Genomic DNA, 18,665 nt, shown 5'->3' with positions numbered 1-18,665 from the left:
TTATTTATTTATTTATTTGATAGAGAGAGACACAGCGAGATAGGGAACACAAGCAGGGGGAGTGGGAGAGGGAGAAGCAGACTTCCCGCTGAGCAGAGAGCCCTATGCGGGGCTCAATCCCAGGACCCTGGGATCATGACCTGAGCCGAAGCCAGACTCTTAACGACTGAGCCACCCAGGCGCCCCTCAGAAAGCCATATCTTGTTACAGGATGTGTAAGAGAAGGGACCCACCCATGTGGACTGGATGCCTACTGTCAGTGTTGCTTTTATTATCATTAGCTTCAGTGTGCGAACAAGGGGGCTGAGGCCAAGGTCACTCACTAGCCAGTGAAAGAGCCAAAAGGTCTGGGTTTTTTCTCCAAAGCTCTATTGTATTGATAGGTAAATGGCATTGATCTCATCTGCTCCTACCCCTAGGAAGTTGACTCTACTCATTATCTTCTGTTGAACTTTTCTTCCCTGACCCTGCACCAAATTTTCAACTGCTCTTTGAAGATTTCCACCTGCATGTCTCCCCAGCATCACAAACAGGACATCTAAAACAGTTGATTCCCTGCCTCACTTCCCATCCTGCCCCCAACCTCCCAGTCAGGGGTCCTTCCTCCAGCCTTCTTACTTGTAATGGCACCATTCTCCAGTCTTCCAGACTAAATCTTCAGAGTGACTGTCGACACTTTCTCACTTAACTCACCCTTTTCTGCCTTCCCCAGCCAGTTCATTTCCAGTGTGCATTTTCTTTTCATGAGTCAAAGTCAAAATCAAATCTAGACTTTGTAAGCTCGTACTATACAAACACTGTTGCAGTGGACTCTAAACCAGCCCTCACCTTCCCATCTTCTCCTGCTTTGACTCATCCATATGTAATGCTGAATTATGCTTCTTAAACCACTGCTTTGACCCTATCTCTTCCCTGCTTATAAACATTCAGTTGGTTAAGAACTTTTGGAACATATTTTAGAAGAGTGCAGAAGAGTAACTGAAAAGCAGTTGCCCTGTCCCATATCCCCCAGCCAGCTCGAGTCTCCCTGCAGCTGCGGGGGAAGACCAGCAGCTTCCCTCCTCCAGCATCTGCAGCTTACTTCTTCTTTGCAGGAGGGCTTTCTCCTGCTCACTCCCTACCCTCCATGAGTAGTCTGGAGTAAACTGGAAGTGCGGGGGGTGCTCATGCTGCGGGAGGAGCCCTCCACCAGTGAGAGATGGGAGTTGGTAGACAATGCCCAGTCTCTGTCCTCTAGTGGTGTGGTTCTGATGTGTGTTCACATGACTTCTCAGAAGGTCTCCAGGGGAATTGTACCTCAGGTGCCCACAACAGTGACTTCTTCATTGATGCACACTTTTCTAGCTTTCTCCCTTCTCCTAGTTCACGTTCCCACTCCTTAATTCTACTCCCAAGGATCACCACCCAAATAAACTACTTGTACAGTACTCAGATCTTTGTCTCAGGACCTCTTTTGGGAGAAGTCCAAACGAAGACACTAGTTTAGGGGGGACATACTGAGATTATCCTCAGCTTTGAATGTTCCATTTAGAAGGGGAGCACTTTGGGAATTCTGCCTTGACTCTCCTAGAGAGAAGAGGGTAAAAATAGGAAAAGAGATATTTATAAAGATGACTTTTTTGATGGCAAAAGCTGTAAGTGAAGTAAAAAAAGAAGTATTTAATATGTCCTTTGCAATACCTTGAGAGCAGCACCTTTTGGCACTTAGACCTGTCTCCAGAGGTTTAAGGTAGATGGGCACATCTACTGCCTCTGAATGAAGGGAGGAGGGAAGGGAAGTGCAAAAGGAGGGTTCCTTCTTTGTCCTGCGGAGTGGTTCAGCTCTTCCGTCATTTTGTACATTTACCTTATTCAAAGATAAGCTGATGCTCCTGGTTTCATACAATATTTCAAAAGGCTCTAATTATGGAAGGTAACACAAGCATCTCTCTGTATCCTCAGGGAGCTGACTTTCTGGAGCCTAATCCTTGAGTGTTGGTTCTAATAAGTTTCCCCAAGGAACTAGTTTAATCAATTTTTATATTCATTGGCCAGATACACAATTTTGGTGATTTCCGAGATGCTTTAAAGGCATAACCCTGACCATTTTGGGATGTAGGCATCCCATTTTATTTAGTTTTATTTTATCTAATGCCTCTTGTAACTAGAAGTGATGGATGGCGTACATTTGTTTCTTTAAAAAAATTTAGGGAGGGCACGTACTGCATGGAGCACTGGGTGTTATACGAAAACAATGAATCATGGATCACTACATCAAAAACTAATGATGTAATGTATGGTGACTAACATAACATAATAAAATGAAATTTAAAAAAATAAAACACTTTTGCCAAAGAAGGAAAAAAAAAAGATGTTGGAGGAAAACAAACAAAATTTTTAAAAAATTGAGGTTAATTTGCTTAGACCTTTTTCAAGAGAATGTTCTGTGTCTTTTGGGATACCTTGAGATAATAGTGGACATACTTTTGTGTGTCCCAATTAAGGTTGAGGGTGAGTACTCTCGAATCCAGAGAAAGACCCGTGTCTAATTCATTAGAGTTCCAGAGAAGGGACTGTTCTTGGAAGGGTGGGGCAAGCTCAAGGCCGATCAGACTTTGGGCTCTCCTCTGTCCACTTTAAATGTAAGTGACATCAGATTCAGAAAACTGTAGAGTGGCTTGCCCAGTAGATTGCATGTAGATGATCCCCAACAAATACTTAATAAAACTGGAAATATATCATAAGATATATCATAAAAATTTTACAGTTAACATTAGGAGCAATTAAAAAGTTATGAGTGAAATAGAAGGAGTACTGTCCCTCCAATTTGAATTTGCTGCTTGAAGGTGTGTGTGTGTGTGAGCATGTGGTGGTGTGGTACTTGTTAACACGTGTGATTCAGGACTGAGGGAACATATGTGAATCCCCTATCACCTTACTAGACTCTTGCGTGCTTTGAACAGTACAACTACCTAGTGTCTAGTCAGGTTGATTTCTTCAACACCAGGCTTTTGAGTTTGCTGGAAATGGGTTTAAATACTGGTTTTGCCGTAGAGTTTGTGTTATCTAGGGCAAGTCACTTCTCTGAAACCCAGTTTTTTAGATGCAAAATTGGGATAATACTGTGCCTCAGCCCTAGACCTCTAGAAAGTAGAACTCAAGGCAGGGATGAAAGTGCTGAAGCTTTATTTAAGAAGCACAAACCTAGAGCCATGCAGGTAAAAGGAAGAAGGGAAGTGAGGCAAGAAAGGCAAAGGTGAGAAAATGTGTTGCAATGCGCTGCTATGCTGGCCACACTACTTGACAAGTTGTTCAGTAGGGGTGTTCACCACAGAGTTTATGATCAGAAACCACATCTCAGAGCCATTCGTGGAAAGGAGAAAGGAGGGGGACCTATTCAGTTCCTTCCTATTTCATGTCTCCTGTTGGTCAAGGTTTACCTCATTGGCAACAGCTTTTCCCCAACTTCAGGGTTGCATCATCCAGGCCCTTGGCGAGTACTCAGGAATCCAAATCCAATGGTCTGCAGTGTGGTATTTTATCCCCACACAGAAGTAGAAGGGAATGAGAGAAGATAAGGCTCAGCATGCGTGGTGTAGACTCCAATCTACTGGGAGTGCTGAGCCGGGGCACCAGCAAAGTACCAGCAGTGGTAGAGTCTGAGAGATGCCTTTGGAAAGAAGCAGGTGGTCAAGAGAATTGGGAAACTGCACAAAGTTTGTGCCCAGTACGTGCTGCTACTTACCTCATTGGACTTTTGTCAGAATTGAATTCAAAACAGTACGGAGTATAATGTCTGCCATCACAGTGAGCACATGGACTCTGAAACAGATGACTTGAGTTGATTATCAGCTTTGCCACTTGTTAACTACATAAACATAGGCAGGTTACTTGCTTTAAACCTCAGGAGCCTCACTGTAAAATGAAAGATAATAGTTGCACTTATTTTATAGTTTTGGTAGGACTACATGAGATACACAGTGCTTAAGCACGGTTGCCTCATGTGTGCTAAGTGGTCAATAAATGTTAGCTGGGACGATGGGATGGCGATGAAGAATCAACAGTACTTTCATGTAGAATAAAAATGTTCTTTCCTGGATTCCTGTGTTTTAAGGCAATTAATCTATAATGTCAATTATCTAAATGGTCTAGGAGGCAGTCATTGGTATCTGGAGATTTCTGTTTTAATTCCTGTTACATTCTTGTTGTGGTTGAATTATACTAAACTTGATTTCAGTTTCTCTCAAAACTTTGGTTGATGGAAATGGACCCCGTGGCTGAACACAATAGCAGCAACTGTTATAAGAATAGCCCTACACACCTAGGTGGTTCAGTTGGTTAAACATCTGACTCTTGATTTCAGCTCAGGTCATGATCTCAGGGTCTTGAGATCAAGTCCCGAATTGGGCTCCATGCTCTGCCGGGAGTCTACTTCTCTACCTCTCCCTCTCCCTATGCCCCTCCTCTCTCTCTCTCTTTCTCTCTCTCAAATAAATAAATAAATCTTAAGGAAAAAAAAAAAAGAAGAATAGCCCTACACAGACTATCAGGCAGCAAGATCTCTTAATAAATCTTAAGCCTGGTCTGAAGTTTAATGATTTTGAAGGCAGCCAGAGTTGGACAGTCAACCAAAGACACATCAACTTTATTAATAAGATTTTCTGCAGTCCTTATCTATTTATGCATCAACAGACACCCTAGCAACAGGACCCATCTCAGTGCTGCCCGTGAACATTGTTGGTTTCTGATTTCTGCAGTACTTCTTCAGCACAGATGTATTTGTATCCTCGACTGTAGATGAAATAAGTGATTTTCATCACTCAGGGCTGAAATGTCTTTCCTTACCAAATGATCACATTAAATATACTTGACTTTAGACACCTTATGTGTTTTCTTGGGAGAAACTGTGAAACAAGTCATTAAAAAACTTGAACACGTATCCTAAGATCACTAGAGCGATAGGACGAATTCTGGCAACATCGATGGCCATAGGCTCTGCATACCTGTGAAAGCTACCTCTGATTGAGAACAGGAGGCTCGGAGGAGTTGCAGGAACCAGGTACTTCCGCAAGGTTGTACACAAAGCCATCCCTTAGCCTGACAAAGTCCTGCCTCTCTCCCACATCTATCAGCCTGTGAACCTCCTTCAGTCAGCTCAGGTGCCCTAACTAGAGACTCAGCAATAGATAAATATAGACCTCTGAGTTGTTTCCAAGATCTTAGTTATTTTCCTGGACCAAGGAGAGTAATTCTGTATTGGGGAAAATAATTTTCTCAGTTGACTGATGCAGCTACATCCAAGAAAGTGCTAGAAATTGGTTAAAACTATGGATTTAGAGCCACTCAGACTCTAGAGTAAGTTAGAATCCTGTTATGACACTTAACTACTTTATGACCCTGAGCAAGCTGCAGAGTCTCTGTGATCCTCAATTTCATTATTTCTAAAACAGGGTTGATGATGAAAAAGAAGATGCTGATGGTAATTAACCTTTATTAAGCACTTACGATGTCCTGAGAGCTGTACCAAGGGCTTCATGTACATTCTTTCAAGCATCTTCTCAACTCCGGGGCATATACTGTCACAACAGATAGTGCTCTCCAAGTGGTGTTACTGTGATGTCCACTACAAATGCCACCGTCCCTGTTTCTCCAGGAAAAAAACTCATCCCCAGTCCTAGACACTGTTGCTAGGAAGTGATAGATATTCTCACTTGCTTTCTTGAAGCACCCAAGCCTTTCCCTCTTTGTTCTAATGCTAGATGTGTCTGAGATACGGTGATATAAGGATATTTGGTTCCATCATTCATTCTTCTGAGAAGCGTGTAGTGTGCATGTAATTTTGTCTCACGTTGTTTAGGAATGTTGATCTGCCCTACTCCAGGTTTACTTAATGAAAAAAGTCTCGATCAGGAATTTTTCTGTAGAATCAGACTGCTTTAAAACTGTGAACCAAAATTTTAAAGACATTAACAAAAATAACAGGAACAATACCCAAAATAATCTTCCCGATAATCCTGTGAAGGTCCCTGACTTGGGTATTGAATTTCTTTGACGTTGTCGGGCGATTCAAGCTGTTCACGCTGTTCTTTATGCAGCAATTGCTCTGTGACACTGGCTCTATTTTATCCAGTGATTTGTTACATTAATGCAGGTGCCTGAGGAGCAGCAATTGTGATCAAGACAAGGCAGTCAGCTTCCAGGAAGGTAAAATTTCTACCCCCAAAGACAATATAATATCCATTACTACCCTTAGCCATAATTTATCAGTAGTATTTGGGTGTTAATTTAATTTAACCCATAATGCATTGCTCTCCAAATTATCGCATGCTACCCATGTCCTAAGCTGTCTTACACAGTTAGGCAGGTGGCAGCAACCCTGGGTGCTAGTTACTGACATAGACAAGCATTTTATCACAGGTGGTGTCACGGATTGCATTACATCTAAACTCCCGAACCCATCCTGAGAAACCTCAGAGACACAGAATTCCTCATCCTTTCCCAAAGTGCCAGATGTATTTTAGGTAAAAATTGTAACTTTCTACAATCTAACTGTTCGACTTTTTAAATCTAAGCTAGATTAGACAAACTGTTGAGACTTTTAAAAAATCAGGCACGGTTGCATGTAAGCATGTCCAATGCCTAACTGTCTTAATTTCCATGGATGAGTAGATGAGTAAGTGACCTAACTTTGGAAACTCTGCACTGCTTTCAGAATACAGGCTGGACTGCAGTATTACTTGCCTCTGGTAGGAGCTTTGGGGGAGAGGAGTTCCTTTACTTACTGTGGGTAGATTTGACCTTGGGTTGTTATCTGGAGGTGTTCCCTATTGGGGACTCTGAGTGTGAAGCCCATTCAAGAGCCCATTTCAAGGAGACTCTGGGATCTTCTCCTGCATGCAGTTAGGCTAGAGAGAAACCGAGGAGCAGATTTGTACCTAGAATTGCCCAGATGAAGGGCACTGGCTTGTGTGAACTTATAAGGTTCCCTCTGGCTTAGTGAAGTCTCTTTGGAGAAACTGTGACACCACAACTCTCTCCGAAAGCTGAGGTTGATAGCTGAAGGGAGCTATGGCTGTGGTATTTTCAGCCAGCTCAGTAAAATGGTAATGGGACGATTCACAAACTTAGTGCAGAATCACCGTTTGGGCCTGTTGAACACACTGATGTCCTGGGCCCAGCTTACAGAGAATTTAAGTCAGGAGTTTTGTCACAGGGCCTGAATCATTTATTTTTGTCACCTTTATTGAGGTATAATTTCCGAACAATAAAATAGACTCATTTTAAGTACAAAGTTCAGTCAGTTTTGATGAAAGCATACATCTCTGGAATCACCCGCACAATCAAGGTATAGAACATTTCCATCACCAAAACACATTTTCTCATGTCCTTTGAACTCAGTGCCCCTCTCCACTAAACTCCTGGCTCCTGTCATCCATTGATTTGCTGTTACCATAATTAGTGCCTTTTCTAGAATTTCATAAAAAATGGAATCATCCATTACCATAAATAATACATTATTTTGTATCTGGCTTATTTCTCCCAACATAATGTTTTGAGATTCAGCCATTTTGTTGCATATATCATTGATTCATTCCTTTTAATTGGGAATTAGTATTCCACTGTGTGGCATACCACGATTAGTTATCCACCTACTATTCGATGGTCATTGGGTTGTTATGGAGTTTTTGCTTATTAAGACTAAGACTGCTATAATCATCATGTAAAAGTTTTGCATGGAATTTCTGGGCCATATGATAAATATATGTTTAACTTTATAAAAAACTGCTAGATTGTTCTCCAAAATGGTGGCACCATTTTTAGATTCCCACCAGCCCTGTTTGAGAGTTCCCCAGTTCCTCTACATCCGCACCAACACTTGGGTTTTGTCAGTGTTTTTAATTTTAGCCACTCTGGTTGGATACCTGGGATTTTTTAATGAGCTCCTAGATAATTCTGATGCACACCTAAGTTTAAGAAGCCCACCTCTCATAAAATCAGTAACTTCTGACAACCTAAGAGCAACCTGAGCCCCGAGTCCCAACCTCAGCTCTGAGGCTACCACTGCTATCTTAACCCTGTGCTCTTCCCTAATAAATAGGATCTTTGCGATTCAGGAGGCAGGTTTCCCACCTCTCTGCCACAATCGTCCAGTACATACTGTTGCCCTGCACGTCCTCACATCTGCCAGCTCTGTGCCTAGTGACTCTGCAGCTGAATTGTACTGAATGGGAAGACACTGTGGGGAGGGAGGGTTCACATTGCAGGCAGAGGGACCAGCGGAAAATAAAGGTTCAGAGACCCAAAATAGCTTGGCCCGTTTAGGAAATTGCCAGTAGGTAGGTGTCCTTAGAGGATGGCACTGAGAGGAGAACTTGGTGAGCGATGGCTCAGGAAGGACCAGACCTCAGAGGGCCTTTAGGGCATGGTCAAGGGCTTGGACTTCTTTTTCTTTTTAAGATTTTATTTATTTATTTATTTGTCAGAGAGAGAGAAAGAGAGCACAAGCAGGGGGAGTGGGAGAGGGAGAAGCAGACTCCCCGCTGAGCAGGGAGGCTGAAGTGGGGCTCGATCCCAGGACCCTGGGATCATGACCTGAGCCAAAGGCAGACGCTTAACCTACTGAGCCACCCAGGTGCCCCGGGCTTGGACTTTTTTTGTAGCAGAGGCTGAAATACGGGGCATGAAGTGCTGTCTTCCGTGTTTCTGAAAAATTACCCTAGTGTTCGCCTGGAAAACGAATTGGAGTGGGGGGAAGAGAAACAGGAACACTAGTTAGGAGACTAGTGCTGTATTCCAGATGTGTCCCCCGGACCTGTCCAGTTCTCACTCATTGTAGGTGCCTTAGGATTATTTTTAAATAAAGGAAAATAATGAGTCTTTTTGTGTTACACCTTGCTTTGGGGGGTCTTTCCCTTGTCTCCTATCCCACGAAAGGTGGTAAAATATCTTGGGGGATGTGGGGGTTCTGGGTCCTTCCCAGATGCAAAGATCGTCCTGCCAAGAAAACACCAACTTTGCCACTTGGTAGGGCAGCCTTGTCATCATTATAGTTTTATGACTGTTGCCTTCTGGCCCTTGCTCATTTCTCCATCCAGCAAACTAAGAATTTAGTATGAGCTAGACATAAGCTGGGCATTCAGAGATGAGATAACACCATCCCTGCCCTCAAGGAGCCTATACTCTCTCCTCTCATCTTCAAGCCTTAGGCCAGGGGTCCACAAAAGACTTCTATAAAAGGCCAGGTAGTAAATATTTTTGGCTTTTCAAGCCATTTGTTATGTTGCAACCATTAAACAGCCATAAACAATATTAAACAAATGGGCATGGCTGTGCTTTAATAAAATTTTAATTATGGACACAGAAATTAGAATTTCATGAAATTTTTATGTGCCGTGACATATTATTCTTCTTTTGATTTTTTTCAATCATTTAAAGATATAAAAATTATTCTTAGCTTCGAGCTGCACAAAACCAGGTAAGGGGCAGGATTTGGCCCACTGGCCACAGCTTGCCCCCCCACACCTTAGGCTGTCTCCTCATAATGTATGGACCAAAACCTCCTTATTTTAATACCAGTTACAGTCACCACTATTTTGTCCTGCTTACCTCCCCAATTTTCTGTCCTTCCTCTGCCTCACATACACTCGCCCCAGTCGTCCATCTTTGCTATCAGAATAATCTTCCTACAAGGTAAACACGATGGACTGCGTTCCTCCCTGCTCAAAACCGCCCTCCTGCTGCCTCCCAAGCTGTGCTTTTGTGGTAGATCTCAGCCTCCTGGGCCTGGATGCCTCTCTCCTGAGGGCCCCTCTCCTTGCTCCTCGCCAGCCTCCTCCTTGCCCCTTTCCCCCTCCACTAACTCGTGCTCCAGTCGCTCCAGAGCCTGCTGCTGCTCAGGCCATCTGTGTTCCTTGGCCTCTTGTATTTGTCCAGGTTTGGATTCTTAATCTCCTTTCTGTCTGGCTAACTCCTGCTTGCTTGTAAGGCTCAGTCCAGGTCACCTTCTTTGACCACATGCCCCTAGGCAGCATTCGGCATGCTTCCTGGCACTTGATGATCCCTGGCAAAGTTGGAGCCCCTGAGGGTTATGTCTTGTCCTTTTCAAGCACCCACTACAGTGTGGAGTGCATGGCAGATGCTCTGGAGACATTTTAATGAATTCTTAAACATCAAGACCCATTTTACATACTTAATAAAACTGTTAAGTGTTGTATATATGCTCTCTTATAGATTTCCTTTTCTCAATTTCATGAACCTATGAAGTTTTAAGTTTGTTAGTGCAGACACAGAGTCTATGTTTTAGTATAGACCTTCCCCTTTCTTCTACATCAAATAACACTCTGCGGCTCACAGATTCTCCCCTGGGCCCCTGGGTGATTGTGGTGGGCTTTCATTAGGGTGCCTCAAACCAACTTGTCTCATAGGAACCACAGAATGCCACTGAGGTCCTGTTAGGGCTCTTTTCGACAGATGAGGAAACTTCTGAGACAGAAGGCAGCTTGCCCGAGGGCTCAACTGGTAAACGACAAAAACAAAGCAAGGGCTAGGAACTGGGCCTGGATATTACTAGCATTCAAACTTCCGGTGCAGTTTGCAAGGGTAGTGTTGGGCTCTGAATGTGGATTTGCAATGTATGAGCCAGTAGTTGTGGGGTGGGTGGGGGTGTGGGGTGCGCCCAGGAGGCTGGGCAGTGGTGACCTCTAGCGCCTCCCGTCTAAATCCTGAATAGGATTCCTTGTTTGCTAGTCCTCACGGCCCTTTTCTTGCTTTTTTAGTGTATCAGTCATTCCCTTAAAACAGTGACATTCATTATAGCTGGAAAACGAATGGTCGGGAACTAGGCAACTCCAATTATGGAACTCAGCATGTGAAATCATTTAATCAGAGCTCACAGGACTGAGGGGTAGTATTAAAAAAGAAAGAGGCACCCTGTCTGGTCCCCAGAATGAACTCTTCAGGAGAGAGGAGAGCTTATATTATTTATTGTGGCAGGAGGAAGATATAGTGTAGGATTTCGACGTAGAGAGGACGTAGCTGGAAGAGCTTGGAGACGAGGACTCCACTTGAACTCTGTTCCTGATTTCTTTTTTCAATTTAATTTTGGAACAATTACGTAATCGCTGTGTCTCTCAATTTCCCCACCATAAAATAGAAGCACTGCGTTTTTTTGTAGCTTTAAGATCCCTTACGATACTGCTCTGGAACCTGGGGCAGTACTGTCTCCATCATCTTGCCTTCATCCGAATGGTTGTGGTTACTGAAAGACACAAAGGACCTCATTTTAAGGTGGTTTTAGCTGCAGTATGTATGCCATCGTGGCGATTCCACTGGGTACACAGATACATTTTTTAATGCTTAGAAGCCATGAGTACACATTTAAAAAGTAATTTTGTGTTCACCACTATTTGCCTTTTTTTTTTAATGGCGTAGGCAGCCTTTTGTTAAATGTGAGATTATGGAGGATGGAGCCTTGTGCTGGGAAATGTAATAATTGGGAAATACATCGAACACTAAGCTAGACAGATGCTGGTGGTGGCAGCAGCCCTTCCTTCATATCATTTCTAATTTCTTTTGGTCACCTCTGGAGAAGGAGTCTTCCAGAGCTAAGTGTGCTCAGGGTGGGAGTCTGCAAGGGGACAGCCAGCCTCCTCCCAGCCGCCAGCACTTGGGCCGAGCACGTATGTGGGTGCCACACATTCCCTTTCTGGCCGGAGGTGTTGCTACAACACAACATTATTTGGAAAACATGCTATTTGTCTTCGAGATGCTTTCATATTCTTTTCTGAGGAAGACAAATTGACATTCTTCTCCGGACTGACAGAATTTAAAGCAAGAAATGCATAGTCGTGGCAAATAGGATGCAGCTTCTAAATGACCACATGGAATATTCCTTCCTCAAAACATAGAGAGGCATGGGCTAAAACCCAAGACCTCCATTTAATAAGGTTAATTTCACTTAGATGCTACCCAGAAAGCTATATATGTATGTACGTTTGTTTGTTTGCAGTTTTCTCTTTCAGTCTTATTGGCATTCAGAGTTGTGCTCCTATCTCTGATAGCTTCGAGAGCCTAAGTACTAGTAGCCACACATTACACAGCCAAGGTGGGAGTTATTGGGGATCCACACACTTTTATGGTTCAGGCAGCCTTCGTGAAGCCTAGACCCTGTAGCAGGTCTTTTAAGTAGCTAGGATTTTTTTTTTTTTTTTTGAAGATTTTATTTATTTGACAGAGGGAGACACAGCAAGAGAGGGAACACAAGCAGGGGGAGTGGGAGAGGGAGAAGCAGGCTTCCTGCGGGGCAGGGAGCCCGATGTGGGGCTCGATCCCAGGATCCTGGGATCATGACCTGAGCCGAAGGCAGACATTTAATGACTGAGCCACCCAGGCGCCCCTTAAGTGGTGAGGATTTTAATATGCACCGTCTCTCCCATTTCATTTGAATTGAGCTCTCTGGGGTCCAATGTCAGTGGAAAAAACTGGAGTCGTTTGCCCTGGGCAAAACCTTGTATTCTGACTGCTTGGCTAGTGGGGCCTGGAGGGAAAAGAGGGCTAACAGGAGGCCAAGGCTAAGTGGTGAGCAGGCCCATGTTAATCAGGGTATTTTAGTCAAACAGAATCACAGAATCATTATGTCATTTTTTAAAATCCCCATACAAGCTCTTTCTTTTTTCCTGATTTTTTTTCTGTCATTCTGGCTCTTTAGTTTTTTAATCTCTGTTTCTTTTTTTTCTTTATCTTTCCCCCAGAAACAAACAAACAAACAAAAATATTCAGAAGACAGGTTTTAAGACCTCTAACCAAGAAAAGAGAAACCATACTGAACCAGTTTGGCTTTGGGCCTCACAGAGTCAAGACTCGATCTTTTTGAATATTCTGATCAGGGTCTTTGAAAACAAGATTTAAAACTTCGGCTCTGAAAAGTATGATTAACTTGGAGTGGATGTGGTAGTTCTAGCCACGTAATTTTAGACATTCTAATTGGCAGTTTAAAAATAGCCGAGTTGCAGCCTCCTCCAGTGTGTTTTCCCTTTGTTTGCCCCTCGCCTGTGTATTGCATTTAAGGACTCTTGTGTTGCCGGCAGCCTGGGAACCATGAGTCGCTGGGTCCTCGTCACCTGCCTCCCTGCCTCTGCCTTGAAATACCACAAGGGTAATAAAAACTTGTATTTTCTTAGGAATGCTCTCAGCCTCTGACTCACATAGTCCCCTTCCTTCTCTAATAACTAAGTGCTTAAAGGGTGTACTTCGATGATGATATTCAATTAAATCCATTTCTGGGCACCTTAAGCTTCCAGCTGAACTGCAACATTTGCTTGCCTGGTAATAAGTACTTTAGGATGTCACCAAGAAAAGGAAAACACTGATTTCAAATAACCCAATTATTTACCAAATTCTTTCCCATATCTATGTGAGGCAGTGTCCAGAAGCTGAAACAAATGTTTGTTCCTCTTCATTACAGTTTCAGTTGATAGCAAGATAACATATCTGCGTAGGTAACCCACAACAGAGCCGACCCTTTCCCTGTGAATTTCCAGGGAGCCCTAAGAGTCCTGTCCAGTTAGGCATGAAGTTGCTCAGCTTTACCTCATTTCAGTCTCTGAGTTTCCCTTCTTGGAGACACTTGTATCACTGAGGGAGGAGGGGGGGGGGCGAGGGTAAAAAAGTGCCCAGAGCAATGGAGCTGCCTGAGGCAAACCCAGGCCCCTTGTCCCACATGGAGGGTTTGGTGGGCCCCGTGCTGGGGGATTCTCAGTTGCAACCACATTCCCTGTGGGATGTGGTTTATCATCCCTGCTTTGAATTTTATTAACACGGAACCTTGCAGTTTCCTAACCAACGAGGCCACAAAAGCATAAACTATATTAAGTCTATAAATTCCAGAGTGCCAAATCTCTGGAATATCAAGTGTCTGTTCTCTAACCCTTGGTGAGTAATAAATCTCCCTGTCCATTTGCGCAGCAGGCATTTGGTGTGCAGAGAACACTGCTGTTCTCAGGGTACCCTTTTCTTCCTGCTCTTTTCCCCAAGGGGTCTTGCAGCTACCTCTCTCTTACATCTTAAACCCTCTTATAATGTACCATTTTTCAAAAACAGGAAGACAGGAAAAAAAAAAACCCCCACAAAGTTGTCTTTTCCTGCCTGGCTGGTTGCAGCAGGTGAAGCCTGCTGACATGAGGCCTGTCTTTCTTCCGAAGCTCTCAGAAACACATTAGGAATAGTGACCAAGGTGTGTGTCCCTCTCCCCACCGCTCAGTCTTCTCCAGGCCTCCTCCCATGGTACCAGTGAGGAGAGTAACTGTTCACACAAAACCAGAGGCCAGTCCCTCTTTCACTTTTCCCAGAGGTCATGGTAAGAATGAGAACCTCAGTGCCCCAGGGAGGGGTGAAGAACAAGCCCGCCCCCTCCTTCCATAGCCCAGCCCTTAGGAATTTCAGCACTGCCTGTCATCCAAGGGTCCTGACAAACACCTCTGGAGAAATGAGGTGACCTGCACTCTAGGAAGTGCAGGGATGCCTTTTCTGAACATGAAGTATGGTAAAGAACACGCTCAGATGTTTAATTTTGGTGGGGAAACAGGAACCCTCCTGCATTGTAGGTGGGCATATAAATTAGTACAGCCACTGTGGAAAACGGTATGGAGTTTCCTTAAAAAAAAGTAAAAGTAGAACTACCACATGATCCAGCCATTCCACTACTGGGTATTTACCCAAAGAAAATGAAAACACTAATTCAAAAGAATAACATACACCCCTGTGTTTATTGCAGCTTTATTTACAATGGCCAACATATGGAAGCAACCCAAGGGTACATTTATAGATGAATGGATCAAGAACATGTGGTATATCTACACAATGGAATATTACTCAGCCATAAAAAAGTTGGGATCTTGCCATTTACAACAACATGGATGGACCTAGAGGGTATAATGCTAAGTGAGAAAAACAAATACCATATGATTTCACTCCTAAGTGGAATTTAAGAAACAAAACAAAAAAAGAGACAAAAAACCAGACTCTTAAATACGGAGAACAGAGAGAAGCTGAAATAGATAAAGGGGACTAAGGGGACACATACTGGGATGAGCACTGAGTAACATATAGAATTGTTGAATCACTCTATTGTACACCTGAAACTAATATAACACTGCGTGTTAACTATACTTCAGTTTTTAGAATGGAAGAAAATAAAGAACACACTCAAATGGCTCCCAGTGGGGAGAGGCTAGGTGTCACCCAAGTGTCACTTTGGGTCTAATAATAGTACCTACCTCATAGCTGTTCATATTATGGGGATTAACTAGTTATTTTATGTATTCATACATATTTGCATATATGTGTACATACATATTACCTGTATGTATATAATGCATATTATATATGTATAATATGTATGCATGTATGAAGGCCTACAGGACTGGTAAAAAGGCTTAGGATGGGAGTGATGTGTCCTGAGCACTATAAAAGTATTTGCTAAATAAATAAACGATGCCTTGAGGTACGTGCTACTTTTCTCTCCTCAGAGATGCCGAGAGTGGCATAGAGAGGTCGAACAACTCACCCATGCTTATGCAAATTGTCAGAGAAGGGATTGGAGCCCAGGCCACCTACACCCTTTAAATACCAGGCTGTACTGGTGCTAGGGAAATACTGGAATGAATGAGTGAAGATACAGGTGGATTGATGACAGCTCCACAGAGTGACTTACGCGACGCTCTACAGCTAGTTGGAGGAAGACTTGGTCTAAAGCTCTAACTCCTAAAACTGAAGGTTTACGGGGATGGTGAGGAGCCTATAGATTATGCACCCCTTAATGAGAATCAGTCTGATGAGACCATTATGTCTCCAACACTTCCTGACATGAGCTGTGCTGAGGGAGAGGACAGGAATACCGAGGAGAGAAAAGGAGAATTTGGGAGCACGAGGCTGTGTGTAATTAAGGCAGGCCAGGACTGAGAAGCAAAAGTAGCATGTGTTTGGCCTGCAGGGAGAGCTGGGGATAGGTTTGACTTCAGGCAGAACTTCAAAGTTGGAATTTTCTTTTGCTTCAAGTCAGGCCTCCTCGGAGAACAGACTGCAGTTGGCCATGACTGGGGAACGTGAAGCCCTGCCCAGCACGCTCTGAGCCACCTGGAAGAGTACAGGCTGCAGGAGAGGGGAAGAGGGGCCATAGGAATCCCACCCACTTAGAAGCACGCCATGCTCACTTTGCTGTCTCTCATGTGATCAACTGATTCTAGAGAAGCAGGGATCGATAGGGGGTCCCACAGACCCACCCAGGGTCTTCTGCACACAGCCCACCAAAGGCATGTACCAAGCTTTAGTGATGAGATCAGTATTATTTCTTGGTGCTCACTGAACACTGGCTTTACACTTAAAATTATGCGGTCCCTGTAGCTCTGACATAGTTAATCAAAGCAATGTGTATATGTTAAAAATCATGAGTTAGAAAAGGAAAACTCATTTTAGACCATGACTCCAAAGCTAGTAGTCAATATAGTCACCTCAAGGAGTTTATCAGAGCCACCAGTAAATTGTTTGCTTCAAGCATATGGTATTAGGGTCTTTTCTAGACACAGCTGACTCTGTCCTGGAGACCTGAGGCCCTGGCGCATCCTCACTTGCAGTCTCTCTGGTACCATCTCAGGCTATTCAGAAGTCGAGGTCACTCTGCAAGGCATCACGTGTAAATTTCAAACTCCCAGCCTTAATGTGTGCAAAGCAGTATGTGTATGTCTCCAGCCAGATTTCACTGCCACGGGAGATGAGGGAATCAAAGGCAGGGGGTTGGTTTTTAAAAGGCCTGGAGAAATTTATGACTCAATTTAAAACCAGTTGTAGTTTATCAAAGCAAAGGAAATGGAAACGCAAGCTCCGGGGCAGGAACAGATTTTCTGTAAGCAAGAAAGAGCAGTCTGTCCTTCTACCCAGTCTTCCATGACAGCAAAATCTTTCTCCAAATCCCACAAATCTGGCAACAAAGCAGTCTCTTTTTGACATGATCAATGATTGTACAGAATTTATAAATGTCAAGACTGCCTTTAGAAAACTTGACTAATTGGAGAGGCCGAGAGCTTCTTGGGATGGCTCTGTCTGTTCTCTGACTTATTTCACTTGGCATGATGCCCTCAAGTTCCATCTGTGTTGTCACAGATGGCAAGATTTCCTTCTTTTTTATGGCTGAATTATATTCCACTGATATGTATACCACATTTACTCTATCCACTCATCTGTCAAAGGACATAGGACATTCAGGTTGTTTCTACATCTTGGCCATGGTGAATAATACTGCAGTGAACATGGGTGCGCAGATCTCACTTGCAGATGCTGCTTTTATTTCCTTCAGCTATATAACTCGGAGTGGGATTGCTGGATCATATAGTCGTTCTAATTTTAATTTTTTGAGGAATTCATAAGCATCCTTCCACACCCATCTTAAGTGTCTCTTATTCTATAAGCCTTCTCCCTTCCTCTTTTATCTAAAGAGAGATTACTCTGTCAGTTAGCAATAGCTACTTCAATGTACCACGCAAAATCTGGTGATTCCTGATCCTGGCTACAATCACAATCACCTGGGCAACTATTTTAAAAATACATATTCCCAGGGCTCTGTCCCAGAGATTCTAATTCAGGAAGTCTGGGATGCTGTTACTAAGTACTCCAGATAATTTTGATGTGCCGCCAGAGACAGAGTCCTCCTTCCTCTGTGCCACTACTGTGGCTTCCCTGTAGAGCATTTATCGGAAGCTCCAGGAGCTTGCTCACATGCCTAGCCCTGTCAAACCCTGGAGGGCGGGGACTGTCTTTTCTCTTAGCATTTTGTCTGTAGCCCAGTGTCTGAGTGCCTAGTGCATAGTAGGTTCTCCTTAATTATTTTTTACATTGTTTAAACAAATTAAGTGTATAATTCACCTCTATGGAGTGCTGCTGAGAACACTAGTACAAAGAAGTTTGTCTTATCTACTACTAAGCAACGTATCTTAACTTCAAACTCAGGGACGGAATGTGCTGTGGAAGTGACCAATAAAGGATTTCTAATGAACTTGGTGGTGAGTCACCTTGATAGTCCTGAGATTCTTTTTTTTTATTATTATGTTATGTTAATCACCATACAGTACATCATTAGTTTTTGATGTAGTGTTCCATGATTCATTGTTTGTGTATAACACTCAGTGCTCCATTCAATACATAACCTCCTTAATACCCATCACCCGGCTAACCCATTCCCCCACCCCCGTCCCCTCTAAAACCCTCAATTTGTTTCTCAGAGTCCATCGTCCCTCATGGTTCTTCTCCCCCTCCGATTTCCCCCCTTCATTTTTCCCTTCCTATTATCTTCTTTTATTTTTTTTTGACATATATGGTATTATTTGTTTCAGGGGTACAGGTCTGTGATTCAATAGTCTTACACAATTCACAGTGCTCACCATAGCACATAACCTCCCCAATGTCTATCACCCAGCCACCCCATCCCTCCCACCCCCCACCACTCCAGCAACCCTCAGTTTGTTTCCTGAGATTAAGAATTCCTCGTATCAGTGAGATCATATGATACTTATCTTTCTCTGGTTGACTTATTTTGCTTAGCATAATACCCTCTAGTTCCATCCACATCGTTGCAAATGGCAAGATTTTGTGGGGGTTTTTTATGGCTGCATAATATTCCATTGTGTGTGTGTGTGTGT

The sequence above is a fragment of the Leptonychotes weddellii genome, chromosome 9 (assembly GCF_054177405.1).
Source record: "Leptonychotes weddellii isolate Sample4059 chromosome 9, ASM5417740v2, whole genome shotgun sequence".
Lineage (NCBI taxonomy): Eukaryota > Metazoa > Chordata > Mammalia > Carnivora > Phocidae > Leptonychotes > Leptonychotes weddellii.
The sequence above is the reverse complement of the archived record's forward strand: the minus strand, read 5'-3'. Positions refer to the sequence as shown.